General features: G+C 50.4%; 1 protein-coding gene across 2 annotated transcripts in view; it reads left to right on the forward strand.

The window, feature by feature from the left end:
• The first annotated feature begins 1047 nt into the window (after positions 1-1047).
• Positions 1048-20303, forward strand: part of LOC135196965 (conserved oligomeric Golgi complex subunit 5-like) — a 252456-nt gene continuing 233200 nt past the window's right edge. Inside the window, exon 1 of one of the 2 annotated variants that reach the window (XM_064223826.1) lies at positions 1048-1149. The gene's annotated coding sequence lies outside the window, so the exon portion shown is untranslated. The remainder of the gene's footprint in view (positions 1150-20303) is intronic. The other variant, XM_064223827.1, reaches the window with a different exon arrangement.

Below are 20303 nucleotides of genomic sequence, written 5' to 3' on the forward strand. Positions count from 1 at the left end.
AATAAGTCAATGAGTAACACGAGTAGGCTTACTAATGATCTGATGAAGTTTGACGTTACATATACTTTTCCCCATTTTATTACTTTCAGGGATTCGAGGGTGGTTAGTTCTTCCGCACTTCGTGCTTTTCCCTGGATACTAAACCTTCAGTGTCTATATGTATTTTACATGTTTTCCTGTGATTCCATATGTTCGACTGATCGGGATTTGATAGTCGACTTTCAGTTCTCTGACTGATGAGAGGAAATTCGGATCTTCAGCAGCCTCTATAGGTACATCCGACGATTATGTGCCCAGATTACATCTGGGGCAGGTATACTTATAAATTACATTAGATTTGAAGAGAGGGCTAATCTTTTCCTTAAAATGGAATAGGGATCTAATAGCTCGGGGGTTCATCGGGATTAGTAGATTAAGTGCAGGTAATTCTCGCACAATAGTTTCTGTTTTGTTCTTATGTATCTTTTCCACTTTTTTTCGACCTCCTTTCTTGTCAGTTTGCCTTAATTGTGCTGGTAGGCGTATATTGTGCCCCTTATCTTTCGCTGTTTGTCTTTTTCCCTCCTTGTTCTGTGTTAGATGTAAATATTGTGTTAATAAGTCACTTCCGGCAATTTCAGTCTCACTTTAACGTCATTAGCTCTTTTTTTTATAGACTTCAAAATTTCTTTCCATCGATCCGTAATTGTTATGATCTCAAACAGCTTCTCTTCACTCGTATTTTTATTTTGAGAGTTATTGTCCAGCTTTTCTCCCTACGTCCTCGCTCAACTTCTTTTTCTTTCTTTTTTTTAATTTCATGTCTCTCTCTCTCTCTCTCTCTCTCTCTCTCTCTCTCTCTCTCTCTCTCTCTCTCTCTCTCTCTCTCTCTCTCTCTCTCTCCATTCCTTTTTATTTTACCAACCTATCCTTCATAATCGCTATAATCTTTTATTTCCCCTCGACAAACATTCTTTCGCATATTAAATTTTCAGGTGTGGGCATTGGTATGAGTGGGCGTGTTCTATTGTAATAAAAGTATCCTTAACTTTGTAAACATTCTCCATCGGAGACAATGTTTACAAAAGTCAAAGTCCGTAATAGGAACATCCTACTCTTTCTAGGTTTCGGCTGTCAACTTCTTGCGGCAACTCCGAATTTCTTATGTAGGTAATGATATGTCAGCTTATATTTTGTATGATTATTATGCCTTCCTTTACACACGTACGGTTTTAAATGGGCGCATATCATAGCTGCTGAATATTTACGTACAGGTTTAGAGGTGCAGAAGTCAAAGGCTAGGTATACCTAGTAAGCTAGACTTTGTCTGTCTTGCCACGTCAATGGCCCTTTGCAGTTATCTTAGCTTGCAATACCTATAGGCTAAGTACTATACCTACTTAGCTATTTATTCGAAAAATTTCAGACATCAGGTAAACTATTATAGCATATTTTACTTGAATACCTATATTTCCATTTGTTTTAATGTGTTATTTGAATGTTTACTAGTACCTACTAGGCTACCTACTACCTAGCCTAGTATGTTCATTTTGGGGGCAAATGACACCCAACTAGCCTACACCTAGCTAGGGTGAACGACCGAACTGCGACATAGGGTTAACAACCAAATGGTCTGGCCCAACACACCGATTGTCACGGCATGCCACGCTACGAAAAAGTACTTTGGGTAAAAAACTGCAGGGTACAGAGTGGACCATGTACGATCAGCGTGAGCAATCCCAAAAAAAGTACATTATGACGCGTCCTGACATTGGAGATGGGCATCAGTCGCGACTTCTTGTTGGTGAGAAACGGAGCTAAAGACCTCTACTCTCCTTTCGAAGTAAGTATTTTCTCCAAAGTTAGAAATGAAGGCCAAATTTAAAGCATTAAACAGAGGGTAGTGAAAAGGGTGACCAACGCAGTGCAAATCTCACCAAAACGCATTCAACATTTTTACTTACAACTCGAAATATTTAGAAGATTGACGCCATCTCGAAGTTTACGGAGTCGCTTGTGTCAATAAACTAACCATTTCCTGTGATAAATCCGCACACCACTTGTACCCACAGACGCTGGGGCACTTTCATCACAACAATTGGAAAACTTTCCCTCACCAGCTTGTTTGTTAGTAAACAACTGTTGTTCCGACACGGCATACAAACCTTCGGTCCTTTTACAATAGGAAGGTACTAGCGGCAGCTGGATAGGTCGTAAGCTTTCGAACAAGGGGTTCGGTAGTTAACTGCTTGTCCGACAGGCGCGCGCGCGCGACTGGGAGGTAAACAAATCACTTTTGCTTTCGGCCTCGCAGTGGATGGACGTGTTGTTCGACGCTCTCTGCCCGCTTCTCGTCGTTTGCTTTCTGAGTATTTGGTTGTAATTGTGTATGAAAGAGTTATTGTAAGTACAATTATTCTCTTTTTTCATATTAATTGCTGCCTTCAATTATTGATTATGATGGAATCTCCTCGCCCCGCTACCCCACGGAGACTTGCCGGGTATCGAAGGGCGTAAATGCGGGAAGTTCAGATCGTTCCCGGAGATTGACCCTCATATTTTGTGTGCTCGGTGTCGGGGGCGCGAATGCACCCGAGCCGAGCCCTGTGATGTGTGTATTGATTGGTCGGAGGCGCAGTGGACTTTGTATGAGGGCAGGAAGAAGCGAAGGCCTGCAAAGGAGTCGTCGGAAAGCTCTCCCGCGACTCCTTTGGTGACGGACACTTCGTCTTCTTTCCTGCCGCCCGCTCAACTTCCACGTCTCGCGCCTTCCCCTTCGGGGGGGGTGGGGGGGTCAGGTCCTTCTCCTCTCCTGACGTGTCGAGTGTGGAGGAGGGCGCTAGATACCCTGACGTAGAGTTGTACTCTGGGTCCTCTATCCGTTCGTCTTCGCGCGAACGGGTAGAGGATTCCTTCTAATCACCCGACTTTTGCCTCCTCAGGTGCGGTTGCCGCGAAGGATGACCTCGGACAGGTGTGGGCATCGTTGGGGCTGCAGGGCGTGCCGAGTGTCCAGGGGCTGCTCTCATCATCTCGCTGGCTCCGTGGCGGTCACCCATGCAACGGTCACGACCACCACCACGACCCTTACAACTCCCCTGGCTATGCTTCAACCTCCTCACCTGGTGTACACCCAGCACGCGGTCTCGTAACACCCACTACATCGGTGCAGGGGCCAGTCGCCGTAACTCGGGGGAGTGTGGATGCCTGCCACCTGGGTTTGCCGTGCTGCCGCGACCGGACTTCATGTGCCCGAAGAGCTCGCCCCTGGACCTCCCACCGGTACCTAGATGTCTGTGCCGCTGGTTCGACCACCTGTACCGCCCACACAGTCTGCTGTACCTGCCGTGACCACCGCTGCTGTACCTGTACCTGCTCCTGCTGTCTCGTCTGCCGTTCCTGTGATGTTCGCACCTGCCGATGTTGTTCCTGTTCCTGGCGCCGCTGCTCCCGATGCTGGTCTGTTCGGACAGGTACGTCCGGGCCCTGTTGCTTCGGCAACAGCAGCCCCGGCTCCGTCCTGGATGACAGATCTGACGTCGGTCCTGAGGAGGTTGACGAAGAAGAAGAAGAAGAGGAGGAAGGTGTCGTCGTCGTCTTCATCGTCTTCTTCGTCGTCGTCGTCGTCTGCCGCCTCTTCCCCTTCTTCTTCTAAGGCTCCCCCGCCCGAAGAAGAAGAAGGTCGCCTCCCCCCCCCCTCCCCCCCTAAGAAGTCTCCTTCGGGAACTTCTAAGGGCCCGTCTCGCTCTGGTGAGACGGGGGGTTCTTCCGCTGGTCGCCCTGCTCCTTCGGGAGCAGGACCCGTCTCTTCTCCCGCAAGGAAGAAGACTACGGGACCAGAGGGGTGCCGGCTAACACCGGCACCTCCTCACCTGCTGTCAGTGGTTCGGCCACAGCAGCAGGGTCCGGCTCGGCCGCTCGTTCGCGAGAGGGTACCGAGTGTACGGTCGCCTACCAGCGACCGTGCAGCCAGGAACCAGACCTCTGAGTCCGCTCAGCGTCAGGTTCACGGCACGGAGCGGAAGACTGGTGACAGCCGCTCACGCGACTCTCACCAGGCCCAGCTCTCGCTCTCGCGGCGAGCAGCTGGCTACCCGGGAACGGAACGTGACGGTCCATGACCGCCACGGGCTGAGGCTGGGAAGAGGTCCCCCCGTTCGCCGCACCAGCCACGGCTGGTACCAGCGAACTGACGCACCGTGAGGATACGCAACCGATCTCACCGTGACAGTGGAGCTCGCCGGTCGCCTGACCGTCGCTCTCACAGAGAGCGATCGGGTACGGCGACCAGCACCGAGCTCCTCTGACACACGAGACCGGGGGGGGGCCGCTGTTCTCGGTCCAGCCGTTCTCCACAGCGCAGACGGCTCGACTAGGTCTGCAGCTCGATCGCCACCGCGGGTTTGGTTGGCGATCGCCTGCAGTCCTCCAAGCCCGCTGGTTCTACCAGCGAGCGAGGAGAGAGCGTCAGGTCTTCCTCTCCCATACCTTCAACCTCCTCGGTTACACCGGGAGGGGCGAGGTATTGAGGAGTGATCGTGAGGGTGCGCCCCTCAGGATCCCGACACCGCGGCCTACGCACCAGGCTCGGTTCTCGGACCAGCCAGGTCGTACGCACAGGTGGTTGGAGGAGACCGCGAGAGGGGGCTGTCGCTGCTCCTCTCCTTGAGGGAGGAGGGTCTCGGGAGGTGCTCCGTTTGAGGGACTGGACGGTCCAAACTCCGCAGGATGCAGTCACTCCTGAGATCCAGAGGAACTTTGCCGAGGTTATTGCGCTGATTCGTCAGCACAACGACCTCGGGGAAGGATCGCGCTCCCACCATCCGAGCCCACGTCCCGGCTCGAGTCGTTCTGGGGCCCGAAGAGGTAACCCAGACCGACGGTGGGTTTGCCGCGTTCGGAGCTTGCGGACTCAGTGCTGGACCAGGTTGAATCGCTTGTCTCCGGACAAGACGGTTTCGCTCAAGTCTGGCAGGTCGAGCAAGCTGCTTCCACCTCCTCTGCTACGACAGCGCGGTTTTACGTGCCATCTGAAGACCCGATGCCGCCAAACAGGTGAACCCGGGAGTTAGCCAGGCTGACTCCGGGTGTGTCTCTGCAGCAGCTCCTGTCCGAGAACCTGTGGTTCTCGCAGCAAGAGGCACTCGGCCTGGAATCTACCGCCATGGCAGCTTTCCAGGCCGTCTCCTGGGGGGGGGGGCTAGATCTGTGGTCCCTCACAGTATCTAAGGTCGCAGCCAACTGGGGGCCGGGGGCTTTCTCCCGAAGATGACTCGGCCTTCAGGAGAATTTTGCCAGTCTGGGGGAAGAGCCATCTCCTTCCTTGCCCACCAGACGGTGAACCTGTGGGCCAACCTGGTTCTCCGACGAAGGGACGCTGTCCTTACTCGGGTTTCCTGGCGGCCGGGTGGCGTGAAGCGGCGTTGGGACTTTCGAAACGGACCGCTCTACGGAGTTCCACGTCTCTCTTCCCAGGAGAGATGGTGGACGCTGCGGTGGACAGACGGCGCACTGACGACAGTGGACCGTCTGGTTCACCAGGCAGTCTCGAAGGCTTCTGGCAGCCTCGGACTGCGGCCAAGTCTAAGAGCTCGGCTAGCGCTTTCCTCGGCGGCTAAGACGGTTGCTGCGTCAAAGCCCCGGGGAATGACTCTGTCTTCTTCGACTTCTGGCAAGGGGAGCTGTAACCAGCCCTCCTCCCAGCCCTCCTCATCCCGTGGAGGCTCTGGGAAGAAGTCGAAGAAAGGGGGGAAACGCTAGGGACGGCGTTCCCCCTCACCTGCTGCCGGAAGTGGGGGGGTGCCTGGCCAGCCATTGGGCAACTTGGCAGCGCTACGGCGCCGAGACCTGGATTGTAGATGTCCTTCGGGAGGGATATCTATTACCCTTCGAATCTCGGCCACCCCTCACCTCCAACCCGGTCCAACAGCAGTCGTACGTTCCAGGGTCATCGAAGGACGTAGCACTGAGACAGGAGATAAAGACCATGCTGAGCAAGAGAGCTGTAGAGATCGTCACGGATCAGTCACCGGGCTTTTACAGTCGACTCTTCCTGGTGGAAAAAGTCTACGGAGGCTGGCGCCCGGTGATAGATCTCTCTCCCCTGAACCGGTTTGTTCGCCAGACCCGGTTCACGATGGAGACGGCACGCTCAGTGCTCGACTCCATCAGGGAGAACGATTTCATGCTTTCAGTGGACTTGAAGGATGCGTATTTCCAAATACCCATTCATCAGTCCTCCAGAAAGTACCTCCGCTTCATCCTCGACGGGACGGTGTACCAGTTCAGGGCACTGTGCTTCGGTCTCTCAAACCGCCCCACAGGTGTTCACGCGAGTGTTCACTTCTGGTGTCTGCTTGGGCCCATTCGCACGGGATACGTCTGATGAGGTATCTCGACGATTTTGTTAGTCCTGGCGAGCTCCCTCTCGCAGTTGCTACAGGACAGGGATCGGACTTGCTCGAGTTCTGTCGCGATCCTGGGGATCGTGTGAACTTCGAGAAGTCCGATCTCGAGCCCAAGCAGAGGATGAAGTACCTGGGTATGCTGATCGACACGGTAGCAGGGCGAGTCTTCCCCGCAGACTCGCGGATCAGCAGATTCAGGGAGGCAGCCAAGAACCAGTTCCTGTCTCGGCAGGAACAGGTAGCTCAGCGATGGCAAGTCGTGATCGGACACCTGTCGTCGCTCGAGAAGTTAGTCCCTCACGGGCGTCTTCACCTGCGGTCTCTTCAATGGAGACTAAAGGAGAGTTGGTCGCAGGCGCACGGATCCCCCAAGCTTTCCAGTGTCACTGACACAGGAGGTGAGGCAGGACCTAGCCTGGTGGCTGGACGACAGGAACCTCTTAAGAGGAGTGCCTCTGCGCACTCCCCCCCCGGACATGCAGCTGTTCTCAGACGCATCGACCGAGGGATGGGGCGCACACCTGGAGGAGTTGCTGACTTCAGGAGTGTGGGACGAGAACGACAAGCACCTTCACATCAATGTACTGGAACTCAAGGCAGCGTTTCTCGCTCTCCAAGAGTTTCAGGACCGCTTGATGGGACACTCAGTGGTGTTGATGTGCGACAACACCACGGTGGTGGCTTACGTCAACAAACAGGGGGGTGGGCCTAGTGTCTCTCCCGTTGTACCAGTTGACTCGGCAGGTGCACGAGTGGGCTCAGGCACACTCAATAGAGCTGTCGGCACGCTACATTCCAGGGAAGAGGAATGTATAGCAGACACGCTCAGCCGTCGGGATCAGGTGATAGGGACCGAATGGTCTCTACACCAGGACGTGGCGGAAAGGCTCTTCGACCTGTGGGGCGACCAGTCGTGGATCTGTTCGCCACCCGGCACAACAGGAAGCTCCAGGTGTTCTTCTCGGCCGTGCCGGACCCGTGGGCAGCTGCAGAGGACGCTCTTCAACACCCGTGGGACAACCTCTTCGCCTATGCCTTTCCCCCGTTCAGCCTGATTCGCAAGGTGATCAGTCGAGCACTGGTCACCCGAATCTCAGGATGATCCTGGTGGCTCCCAAATGGCCACAGGCCATTTGGTATCCGGACCTGCTGGCTCTTCTCGCAGGAGAACCGAGAGAGATTCCCCCTTGGCACAACCTTCTCGCCGCCCACACGTCGAGCGGTACACCGAGCAGTCCAGTCCCTACGTCTTCACGCTGGCTGTTATCCACCATCTCTTGCGAACGAGAGGCTTTTCTCGTAGCGCAGCAACAGAGATGGCTGGAAACGTCCGTCAGTCCTCTGCAGCTGTGTACCAGGGGAAGTGGGCCGTCTTCTGTGGTTGGTGTCGTAGACGGGGTCTATCTCCTCTCAGAGCCACTCTTCAGCAGGTAGCGGATTTCCTCGTTTTTCTTCGCCGAGAGGCTCCTCTCAGTCCCCACAGTCAAAGGATACAGAGCCGCCTTGGCGCTCGTCCTGAAACTGAGGGGTTGGACATCTCGAACTCGTTCGAGATCTCCTTGCTTATGAGGAGCTTCGAAAGGTCTTGCCCACCCAGGGAACTCAGGCCCCCTGCGTGGGATGTGACTCTCGTCCTTAGGAGTTTGACTCGAACGCCGTTCGAGCCACTCCGGGAGTCGTCAGACAGGGATCTGACCCTCAAGACCCTCTTCTTGCTGGCCCTGGCATCGGCGAAGAGAGTAGGGGAACTTCATGGTTCTTTCCTATGATGTACGACACTCCAGGGGATGGGGATCCGTGACGCTCGATTTCGTCCCGAACTTCGTTGCGAAGACTCAGAAAACCGTCGGTCCCTGACGACAGGTTCGAGTCATTCACGATTCCCTCCCTAATGGACTTCACCGATAATGGATGGCGGATTGGAGTTGTCTGCTTTGTCCTGTGAGGCGCTACGGCGCTATCTGAAGAGAACTCGACACCTCAGGCCTGAGTGTCGACGCCTCTTCGTTAGCACCGGGGTCACCAAGAAAGAAGTATCCAAGAACACTCTTTCTTTCTGGCTGCGTGAGGTCATCAGGAGGGCGTATGAGGCTGATGGTAGTGACGACATCCGTACGTCCCGTCCGAGAGCTCACGAAGTCAGAAGTATTGGCCCGTCGTTGGCGTTCCGTAAGAACTTCTCCGTGGCGCAGGTCCTGAAGGCAGGGGTCTGGTCTAACCAGACTACCTTTTACGTCCTTCTACCTTCGGGATATTGCCCACAGGTCCTTGGATACATTTTTTCCTTGGGTACCCGTGGTGGCTGCTCAACAAGTTGTGTAGCTAAACCCAGACCCTCGCAGGCTGAACAGCATCGAGTCCTGGTGTGACTGTGTGGATGGATGTGTGAGTGAGTGAGTGACTGGCTCTCTCTTCCCATCTTTTCCTTCCCCTCTACCTGTGGGCAGGAGGGCCATGGTCGTCACTACGCTGGATGAGGACGAGATGCAGGTGAGCTATATGACAGAGCCCCATCCTATCCCTTTCACTAGGGATAGGAGCAGAATATCCACCACTTCCTTCTACAAGGGGGGAAGTGGATGCCTACAAGAGTCAAACCCATGACTTTATATTTGCTCCTGTACAGGAACAAGTTCTTACATTGCTGGTACGAAGAGATACGCATGCCTCTCTCTTAGTACTCGGTCCAGAGGTCTGACCATTGATCCTGCGGTGCACACCCCGTCAGATCAATCGGACAGAGGCTTGGATCCCGCCCCTCCCTCGCTCTTACGACCAGGGAGGCTTCCAAGGTTGGGCGAACACCAGTCTGTTCACAAAAGACTCAGATTCCTCCCACCAAGAAGTGAGTCTTCCTATTGTAAAAGGAACCGAAGGGTTTGTATGCCGTGTCGGAACAAATGACAATTTGTCCAAAATTGCATTTTTCCTAACTATACAAACCTGAGGTCCTTTTACACATAGCCCCACCTCAATGCCACCCCTCACTCTGCAGTTTTCATACAATCAACTTACCTGTCAGATATATACATAGCTAAGACTCCGTCCGTCCCCGACAGAAAATTCAAATTTCGCGCCACTCGCTACAGGTAGGTCAGGTGATCTACCGGCCTGCCCTGGGCGGCAGGACTAGGAACCATCCCCGTTTCTATCATATTTTCTCTGTCGCCGTGGTATCAACATTGTTGTTATTACCTCCTGACTTAGATTCATTTTTCAACCTTGATCAACGTTTTTCGGCTTTTTGGTGACGTATTTGGATCGTGTTTTGGCATTCGCTACTGTGGACTGTTTTTGGAATAACTCTTTTGGATTTTTCTCAGTATGTCTGATTCTAATGTGAGTGTGAATGTGTGTGAATGTAGCTGCAGGGTGAGGATAACCGAAAGCTTCGGTTGATCCTCACACTGTATGCCGTAAATGTAGGGGGGTTCAGTGTTCTGCTATTAACACTTGTAAGGAATGCGAGGGTTTTTGAATGCAGAAGAGTGGAAGACTTTGACTTTCTTATTTGAAGAAGTTAGAGGGAGGGATAGAGTTAGACGACTGAAAAGGTGTGAGTTCAAGGCCTAATTGAGCCTTTTACGGATAATTCTAATCCTACTGATGTAGATTCTCCCTATAGATCTCATTCTCAGAGTGTTTTTTCGGATTCGGCATCGGAAATCGCCAATCTGAAAGCGACTATTAGAGGACATGAAGTCCAAGATGGCTGACTCGAAAGGTAAGGCTAGTGATAGTGAACATTTTAGTGAAGTGAGTTCTATCAGTGTTGTGGAGGGGGCGTTTGATCGTCCCTGCGGCGCTCCCAGGCCTAGACCTCTTCCAAGCTCCCATGCCCAGAGGAAAGAAAGGAAAGTCGAAAGCCTTAAGGAGGGTCGTGGGGAATCCCCAACGGTCAGACGTCCCTTCAGCTAGCTCTGCTTCATGGCAGCCAGCTCAAGGGCGCTATAGGAAAAGCGTCCTTCGCGAGTGGTTTCTCGTCCTCTCCCTCTCCCAACCTCACCTAAACGAGGGTGGAAGGAGTCGAACTTATCGAGACCGCTGAAGCGTCATATGAAGCAAGACATTGATTCGAGCCCAGAGCGCTTCTCGGATGACGCCCCGTCTGCTATTAAGAAGGCGAAGGTGGCGTCAGCGTCACCTGACGCTTATGAGGAAGTACCCCATCATGCTTCTTCCCCGAGTGATGACGAGAGGCGTCATGCACTAGACGTGGGAGAAGCGTCAAGAAAGATAATTATGGCGGTTCAGGAACAACTGTCATCTCTTGTGGGAGTTTTAGCGCCCCGTCGGAAGGACGTGACGCTTCCAATTAAGAAGTCTCGTCCTCTCTCACCTGCTCGAAGAGAAGCGTCAGACATATGTGAAACTGCTAAACGTCTGCAGGAGCTTCGAGTTCGAGAACTAGAACGGGGGCGGACGAGAGTGTTGTAAGACAAGAAAAACAAACGAAAGACGTCTTTTAGAAGTGAAGCGTCATTTCAAGCGACGCCCTTAGAGAGCGGAGCGTCTTCCAGACGCGAAGCGTCATCAAGACGTTCAACAAGAGACGTCATACATGACGCTCGGAGAGCGGGAAGCGTCATACAAGGCGTCTTCTACAGTTCATGAGAAGACGCAGGTTGTGACGCCTTCCAAGTCTATCAAAACGGGAAAAAGGAAAGAGTTTCATTCCCTTAGCCCCTCTCCTATCAGAGTTTGTCTCCTCCAGAAAGAGGAAAGTTCAGAAAGGAGAACGGAAACTCAGATATATCCCGAGTTGGAGGAAAAATCGGATGATGACGATCTTGGAAGAGAGGGCTTGTCCAACTATAAGGTGTTGACTACCCTGCTTCTTGAGGAATACGGAGACGAGTTGACTCCGGCTGCTCCTCCTTCTCCACGCTCGCTCTTTTTCTAGTGCGAAGGCGAAGAAGCCCTCGTCTTTTCTGAAGATGAAGCCCACCATCTCGATGAAGCGGGCTTTACACGCCATAGACTCCTGGATGAAGTCGAAGAAGACTTAGTCAGGACAGTATTTTGCATGCCTCCAGCAAGGTTAGCTGGGAAAAGAGGCATATGGTACAAGACTGGGGGAGAATATGGGTATCGCTCTTCCCTTCTCAACAGAGGCAGATTTTTTCGACGTTAGTTGACGCTTCAAGGCGTCCAAGTCTCAATTCTGCTCGAATTACATGGAGTATTTCAGAAACTGGATCATCTCCTCAAGGGACTCTTCCATGTATTGGAAGTCTTCAACTTCTTGGATTGGTCCCTTGGGGTGATGTCCAAGAAAGCTCATGATTCAGAGGGAATCGAACCTGAAGCCCTGTTATGCATTTTGTTCATGAAACTTACCTGTCAGATATATATATAGCTGTATTCTCCGACGTCCGACAGAATTTCAAAACTCCCGGCACACGCAGTGGGCGGCCAGGTGGTTAGTACCCATTCCCGCCGCTGGGAGGCGGATATCAGGAATCATTCCCATTTTCTATTCAGATTTTTCTCTGTCGCGGTAGTGAAAACACCTGTTTCCACTACCTCCGCCTAGGATTTTTTGAAACTTCATTAGCCGCTTAGTATCCTACTTATTTTTTTTGAATGATTGACTGGATTTGTGGCTAGGCATACTCTATCATAAATTAATTAAATTTTTTCATTGCTATGATGTCTGAATCTAGGTAGCCTAGTTTCAGATTTTGTTGTCTGCAAACGGGTAAGGGAGGCGGCTAACCGAAACCTTCGGTAGACACTCGTTTAGTATACATGACGTTTACATGTTTTCTTGTTGAGAGATCAATGTAATTAGTGTAATGTTGACTGATTCCGAAGAGACGTATGATTCGTATGTACGCAAATTAGAGCGTGATAGAATCAGGAGGTCTTCCTCCACAGTAACAGAAGTTAGGATAATGAACCTACTAACCTCCGTAGACTTTATTTTGCCTAACCCTGTGGTATGGCTTACGGGCCTAGAGGAAGTTCTGTGAGAAGTAATGCCCTTTCTATTATTGTGGATTACATCAAGTAAGCTTGAAAAAGTGCTCGCTCTCCAATCAGTGTTGTGAGTGTAGTGATGTTGATTTTGCCCCTAGTGTTGTGGAGGGGGCGTCAGATCGGTCCTATAACGCCTCTAGGTCTAAACCTCTGTTCGGACTCCCAGGACCAGGGAGGGGGTGGGGGGGCAAGTTGAAAACCGAAGGAGGGTTACGGGAACCCCCCCACCGATCTGGCGTCCCTTCGGCAGGATAAGGCTGCCAAAGATCGTGCACGTGCACGAATCATGAAAGATTGCTTCTCGTCCTCCGAGGCGCCTCCTCCCCGCAAGGTTGGAGCTCTCGGAAGGACTCGCGCCCATCTAAGAAGCTTTAGAGAAGAGGACGCTTCACGTCCTCTCTCTCGTCAGGAGGGAACTCAGATCCGCCCCATAACGCCTCTAGGCCTGGACCTCTGTCGGACTCCCAGGACTAGGGAGAGGGCATGTCGAAAGCCGAAGGAGGGTTACGGGGAACCCACATCGATCTGTCGTCCCTTCGGCTTGACTTAATATCGATAAGCGTGACAAAGACGCAAAATGTCGCACAGGCGGCTGTCGTCTTGGTCAAGAGATTAAAAATGTCCTTAAGGCAGGACCCTCACAAGGACGCCTTTCGAGACATTCAAACGCTCTATCGAGAGGAAGACTTTCGTTTGCACTGCCTCCATCTAGACTGAAAGGGAGAGCTGGGATCTGGTACGAAACAGGAGAAGAAGCAGGATTGAAAGCACCGTCTTCTTCTCAAGGAGATTTCGCCAATTTGGTGGACGCTCCAAGGAGGTCTTATTTGTCATCGGCTAAGGTTTCCTCCTCCCCTCATGGCGTTATGTATACGTTATGTGACGTTCGCTTTACTACGAAACGGGATATTTGTTCAAGCTCATAAGATTGACGTCCGGCAAGCTGATTTGCATAGTCAAACAGCTCGCCAAGACGCATCTTACTCGTCCCTAAGGGACGCTCTGTCAGCGGACAGAGATGAACACTGGACAGACTATCCTAGTTTTCGACAGGAGAAGGGCAAAGAATTCCTCATACAGAAAACACACAGGCGTCCTTTTAAATGCCCTTCTGCAGTGTCGATGAGCGTGACAAAGACGCAAGATGTCGCACAGCCGGCCGTCTGTTTTTGTCAAGAGTGGCGAACGTCCTGAAGACTCGTCCTGATGACGATCACCGTACTTATGCTTAGGACGCTCGCGTTTTCATGAGCGGCTCTCCCCGTCGCCAGGAAGCCTCTCAGTTACTCATGTTGACGCACGTCAGTTTCACTATGACGGCTTCCCTTGATGTTCGTCGCTCTTCTATTCCGGACAGCTCTTCAAGACGCTCAAAGAATGCAATCAGGACGTTTCGGCAAGCACCTCGCGACGATGCCTTTCGGAACGCTCGGCGTTCCTTTTTTTGAGCGCGTGTCCTGGATATGTTCATTTTGCATTACTAAAGACGCAAAATGTTGCACAGGCGGCCACCGTCTTTGTTAGAAGGTAACGAAAGTCTTTAAGGCCGTCTTGGAGACGATAGCCTTACGTCTTCCTATAGGGCTCTCAACACTTCAGGAGCAGTGTGCGGCTCTCCAGGACGCTTTTGGGTTTCGGGTGGCCTTTCAGAAGACGCTCGACGTCATAAACATTGATAAGCTTTTTGGAAGACGCTCGATGTCTTACACATCTGGACGCTCGCCAGGACGCTAGCGAGGACGCTCGCCAGGACGCTAGCGAGGACGCTTTTGAAGACCGCTCGCATCCTACACGTCATGACGCTCGTAGAGCACTTGCCAGGACGTTCTTCAGAACGATAGGCGTCCTACGCATCAAGACGTTCGGCAGGATTCCTGCAAGAACGCTCTTCAAGAGGGCGTCGTCGAAGTAGAGAAGGAGTTTGGTCCTCGTCAAGATGTCTACTTCTCTTTCTACGAAGGGAGCGTTCAAGAGAATCCTCACTTGATGAATTCCAGGAAAACTGTAAGCAGATTTCGGTGTCATAAACACGCCTCGTCTGCTTTCGGGATTGCGCTGCCGAAGGGGAACATTAAGGTCCTTCCTGTCGTAAGCCCAGTCTCTAATCAGGAATCCTACCCCTTCCTCGATTTCTGCGGGAATCGGGAAGGCTATATGCTCGAATTTCCTGGATTACTTTCCGTCATGCAATTTGGGTTAGTTCTCATTGACAAAGTTCTTAATAACATTTTATCGCATAAGCGGATAAGTAACAAAATTTCGAAAGAGCTCTCATTCATTAGTCAGAGGCTCATCCAGGAAAAAGACTTATAGACTACGTCCATGAAGTCTTATGTCAAATATCATAAGAAGCTTGAACTTTCCTTTTCGATCTTCGGTTCTCACTTGAGGATTTCCATTTGAATAATATTATTCCTTTTCTTGGCAAAGAGAATGAAGACAGTCGATTTCCATTCTCTCTCTCTTCCTCGTCGAGGAAAGAATGTAGTAGAGAATTATATGTTCAAGTGACTGCAATACTTAGGTATTTTAACTTCGCGTCATATTACTAATGTAAAGTTCAAGTCATATACGCATATCGTGGTTACCTCTACAGATGGCAACCGAAAGGACTGTTATTTTAAGTGTATTTAATCGGTACGTTCCTGCAACTTCCAGGAGTTTCCGGTGTAAGGACAATGCTTGAAGGTATTGTTACAACAACACAAACTCAGCTTCTGCATGTAGCGAATTATGTTTCGCTTAAATATGCCTGCTTGAGAATTTTCTTATGATCGATAATAGTAACGAACCTATTAATTCGTAGAAGAGAGTAGCTGGTAACTCAGGCAGAATTGCGAAACGAGAGGTTTGCTGTCATTGTGGATGACGCAGTATATTTAATCGTACTCCCGGCAACTTTCCAGGAGTTTCCGATTTAACATTTGGTTAATTAGCGTAATGTTAACGACAACACAAAAATTAGCTTCTGTATTAGCGAATTCTGTTTCGCTTAGATATGCCAACTTGAGAGTTTCTGTTCAAATAATGGAAAATCTATTCCTTAGATGAATAGAATAGCTGGCAACTCGGCATAAGACTGCGAGAAGGTGAACATAAGCTGCTGCCTGTAACTGTCACAGTGTCTCACACTGTCACCAACTCAGTGTTAGGTAGCTCGTTGTACTGCTCAGTCGGTTAGTCTCTCTCTCCCTCCCGCGGGATTGATTTACGACCGTATCTCTGCCTACAATCATGACTTTCGCCTCGGGTTGAGGGGATTTCTGGTAATCATGAATAAACGACTTCCTTTTGCTAAGAAATTTTCAACAGAGATATCTCTTAGACATGTTCGGCGCTGCTTACCGCACTGTAACAGAATTCTGTACGAGTCTACCGCAGCATAGCATTATAATAATGCTCTCCTGCTTATGTCAAAGCGCAGCCTTATTAGGGAAGGAAGCATGCTTAGTGAGGGAATGGATGAGTCTGCTGGGGACCATTTCCTCGCTGGAGAAGCTTGTTTCCCTGAATAGACTGCAATTCAGACCTCTACAGTTTTTTTCCTACAGGGAGAACTGAAATAACATCAAAGATCTAGAGATAATTCTAAACGTCTCTCAATGGGTTAAGGATCACCTCAGGTGATAATGAGAGGGAGCCAGGCATCCGGACAGAGGTCCTGGCACATAATCTAAAAGAATTGGAAGCAATTTTGGTTGGCTCTCCAGTTCCTCGAAGAGTGAGGTTTTGGTCGAGTGGTCCAAATCATCTCAGATAATTCCGCAGCTCTCTCATATCCCAAGAAAAGAGAGATGGTTATCGGCATAGGCACGGAACGTAACGATCCTTAAGAGGTTCGTTACACGATTGCACGTCCGTGCGGATCTTCTCGATCGACGGCAGCAACTACTGACGTTTGACTTTTGAGTAATCCTCGCTTAGAATATGTCGAGAGTTTGTGGAGACTTTGGGGACGTCCTTTTCGTAGATTTTGCAATATTGAAGACGAAGAAGCTTCCTCTACGTTGCGCCCTTATTCTCGATCCGAGAGCGGTAGCAATAGACGCCACCTCCTATAGTATGGAATGGGGATAGTTGGTTAGCCCTTTTCCCCTATTCAAAAGCTTAGGAAATGTAATAAGATAATCGCTGGCGTCAGAGGGAGTGAGAAAGACGCTGATCGCCCATGTTGGCCTTCGAGAGGCTGGATTCACAGAGGTCACGTCCTTCAGAGAGCACTTTCCAAGGACCCTTCCCGAGAGAATCGGTCTACTCTAACAGCCTCACTTCGAGAGGTACCTAAATCTCTCCGATCTGAGTCTGAATGCGTTCAGACTGTCAAGAAGCGAGAGGATCTTCAAGATTAATTGCAAGTCTCATTGCCAAAGCAAAGCAGTGCTGCATATTTTGCAGTGTACCAATCGGAGTGGGCAGTTTCTGGACATAGGGCAGGAAGAATGACTGTTCCTCTACCTCTGACCTCTGTGAATGACTTTACCAACCGCCTTCCATTCCGTCTGAAGTATGGGGATAAGCTAACAGTCCCAACGATTGTAGAATACGGAAATATGTTGTTGACGGCCTCTAGGCTCAGAGATTCGGATCTGTCAAACAACAAAGCCCTTCACGATCTTTGAGGTCTGCGGAAATCTTGATGGAACTTAGACGTAGTCTGAAGTTCTTGATGTCAAAGCATTTCGAACCTCTCCTTTCTGTAAACTTAATACACTGACCAGAAAGGCTAATTTTCTAACCACTCTAGCTACGGAAAATGAGGGTTAGTGAGGTTTTAGCCATCATCAGAGGTTTTGGCTTTAGAGGACATAATTCGGTGTCCTCTAAGCCTTCCGTTTCTTGCTAAGAACGAAAACCCGTCTAACCCTTGGCCCAGAGGCCTGGAGATCAAGGGGATGGCACAAATAAATTGGGCAAGAGCCACAGAGAGTCCTGTGCCCTGTCGGGCTCTCAAGTTTTATCTTGATAAAACTAAAGAAAGTCAGGTCATTCGGACAATCTGCGGTGTTCCGTAAAAAGACCAGACTTGCCCATGTCGAAGAACGCCCTGGCGTTATTTTTAAGGAGTCTTTCTAAGAGCTCATTCGTCATGTTTGAAGCAAAGATTTGAAACTTTTAAACGTTTTAAAGTAAATGCTCACGAGGTGAGGGCGCGGCCTCGGAAGCATTTCAACAGAGCATGACACTCAGTAATATCCTGAGTGCCACGTTTGAGCGAAGCAACTCTGTGTTCGCTTCACACTCCCGACGGGATGTGAAGACGACATATGAGATCTGCGAGTCGCTAGGACCATACATATCCGTAGAAATATTATTGGAGGCAGGAAGCAGCACGAATCCTATCCTATAGAAAAGGGATAGGTGTGCTTTTTAACTTTGAAGGGTTGGTCGCTTGAGGCGCTTTCCCCTTTCGTTAGCCTAGAAGTTATGGGACTAACTTCGATAGGTTAGGTCAGGTGGTGGTTTTAGCTTCGTTGCCCTCACAGTATGGTCAATATGGTCTAGTCACATTGTGGTCCACGCCCCCGTTGACAGATCATCTAGAGCGCACCAACTACACAGGTCATACCTTGTTGGCAACTCTAGTAAAGCAAAAGCAGACTTCGGTGACAGTAATCAAGAAGTCAGCTATGCTAACAGGTAAGGAATCAAGATGTCAATCATCTGCACTTGAGGTGTTTCCTAAATCCTTCTATTCTGTCCCTTCCCACCTCCAATGGTGGGATTCAGCTATATATATATCTGACAGGTAAGTTTCATGAACAAAATGTTATTGTTATGATACAATAAAGTTTGTTCATACTTACCTGGCAGATATATATAATTAAAGTACCCACCCACCTCCCCTCAGGGGACAGTGGTATGAAAAATCTGAATAGAAAATGGGAATGATTCCTGATATCCGCCTCCCAGCGGCGGGAATGGGTACTAACCACCTGGCCGCCCACTGCGTGTGCCGGGAGTTTTGAAATTCCTGTCGGACGTCGGAGAATACAGCTATATATATATCTGCCTGGTAAGTATGAACAAACTTTATTGTATCATAACAATACATTTTGTCTTGCATCGACAAAGCGGTACAGGATGGATCTTTGAAGTCTCTTCATTATTTGGAGCAGGTCTTTTAAGAAAGGACGGTGTATGGATGGCGCCTTCTTAACAAAGGCAGTCTCGCATGCTCAGAGGGCAGCTCTACTGTATGCACCTCTGTCTGACTATTTGTTCCCTTCTCAGTTAGTGAAGGACGTGGCTCACTCTTTAACTGAGAAGGCGACGCAGGATCTTCTGACGCAGTCGGCTAGGAAGAAGAAACCTGCTTTAGTATCTGACAAGAAAGGACCTAGCACTTCTATGCAGCCCTTTCGAGGTGGTCCGATCTCCAGACCTCCCGCAAGAAGGAAGGCTCCAGAGAAGAGAGGTAGGTCCGCCTTTCGTCCCTTTAAAAAGGGAAAATGAAACATTTCTCCTCCAAGCACCAGTAGGTGCCAGGCTCCTGGGATTCGTGGAGGCCTGGACACTGATAGACGCAGACGCGTCTTCATTGAATATCATAAGGAAGGGATATCGTATCCCTTTCCTGAATACTCCGCCCCTAACGTCAATACCAAGGGAACTATCAGCCAAGTACAAGGACCCTGTGCTGAGGGATACTCTTCGATCGATGGTGGAACAAATGTGGGACAAGAGGGCAATAGAACTAGTACTGGATCAAAACTCCCCTGGGGTTTTACAATCGCCTTTTCTAGTGGCGAAAGCCTCGGGAGGATGGAGACCAGTACTAGACGTCAGCTCTCTGAACAAATTTGTTCAGAAGGAGAAGTTCTCCATGGAGACTTCTGCTTCAGTCCTAGCGTCATTACGACAAGGAGATTGGATGGTGTCTCTAGATCTCCAGGACGCCTACTTTCACGTCCCGATCCACCCTTCGTCGAAGAAGTACCTCCGTTTCATGACGGGGGGAAGGATCTTTCAGTTCAGAGCCTTGTGTTTCGGCCTGTCCACAGCTCCTCAGGTCTTCACAAGCCTGATGAGGAATGTGGCGAGATTTCTTCATCTCAAAGGAGTGAATGTCTCTATGTATCTAGACGACTGGCTCATCAGGGCCAGATCGGAGAGACAGTGCTTGGAGGACCTAAAGTTAACTCTGGATTTGACCAAGGCGTTGGGATTGCTTGTGAACCTCGAGAAGTCTCAGCTGACCCCCAGACAAGACCTAGTTCTATCTGGGGATTCGGATGGATTCTCGGGGTTTTCGAGTTTTTCCTTCGCAAGAGAGAACCGCAAAAGGTTGGAGGATAATCTCTCTCTTCTTAGAGAAGCAACAAACGTCAGCGAGGGAATGGTTGAGCCTTCTGGGGACGCTTTCCTCGCTGGAACAATTCTTCCCTCTAGGAAGACTTCATATCCGTCCACTTCAATTCCTTCCTCAGAAGTCTTGGAGCTGGAAAACCGTACAACTGTCGGACGTTTTTCCCATTCCAGTGGAGATAAAGGCACACCTACAGTGGTGGTTGCTACCTCTGGAAGAGAAACAAAGGGATCTCTCTAAGAACACAGAACCCAGACCTAGTGTTGTTCTCCGACGCGTCGGAGACGGGTTGGGGAGCGACATTAGGCTCAGAGGAAGTGTCAGGCACCTGGGAACCAGCACAGGTGTCCTGGCACATAAACTGCAAAGAGCTCTTCGCCGTACACCTGGCCTTGAAGAGCCTAGAACCTCTGGTGAGAGACAAGGTAGTGCAAGTAAACGTGGACAACACCACCGCACTTGCCTACATTCGGAAACAGGGAGGGACACACTCCTCGTTCCTTTACGAACTCACGAGAGACCTACTACTTTGGACGTCTCACAGGAACATCTCCCTGCTGACAAGGTTCGTACAGGGAGTAAGGAATGTGAGGGCGGACAGGCTCAGCAGGAGGAACCAGGTCCTTCAT

Source organism: Macrobrachium nipponense, chromosome 18, assembly GCF_015104395.2.
Source record: "Macrobrachium nipponense isolate FS-2020 chromosome 18, ASM1510439v2, whole genome shotgun sequence".
In the NCBI taxonomy this organism is placed as follows: Eukaryota; Metazoa; Arthropoda; class Malacostraca; order Decapoda; family Palaemonidae; genus Macrobrachium; species Macrobrachium nipponense.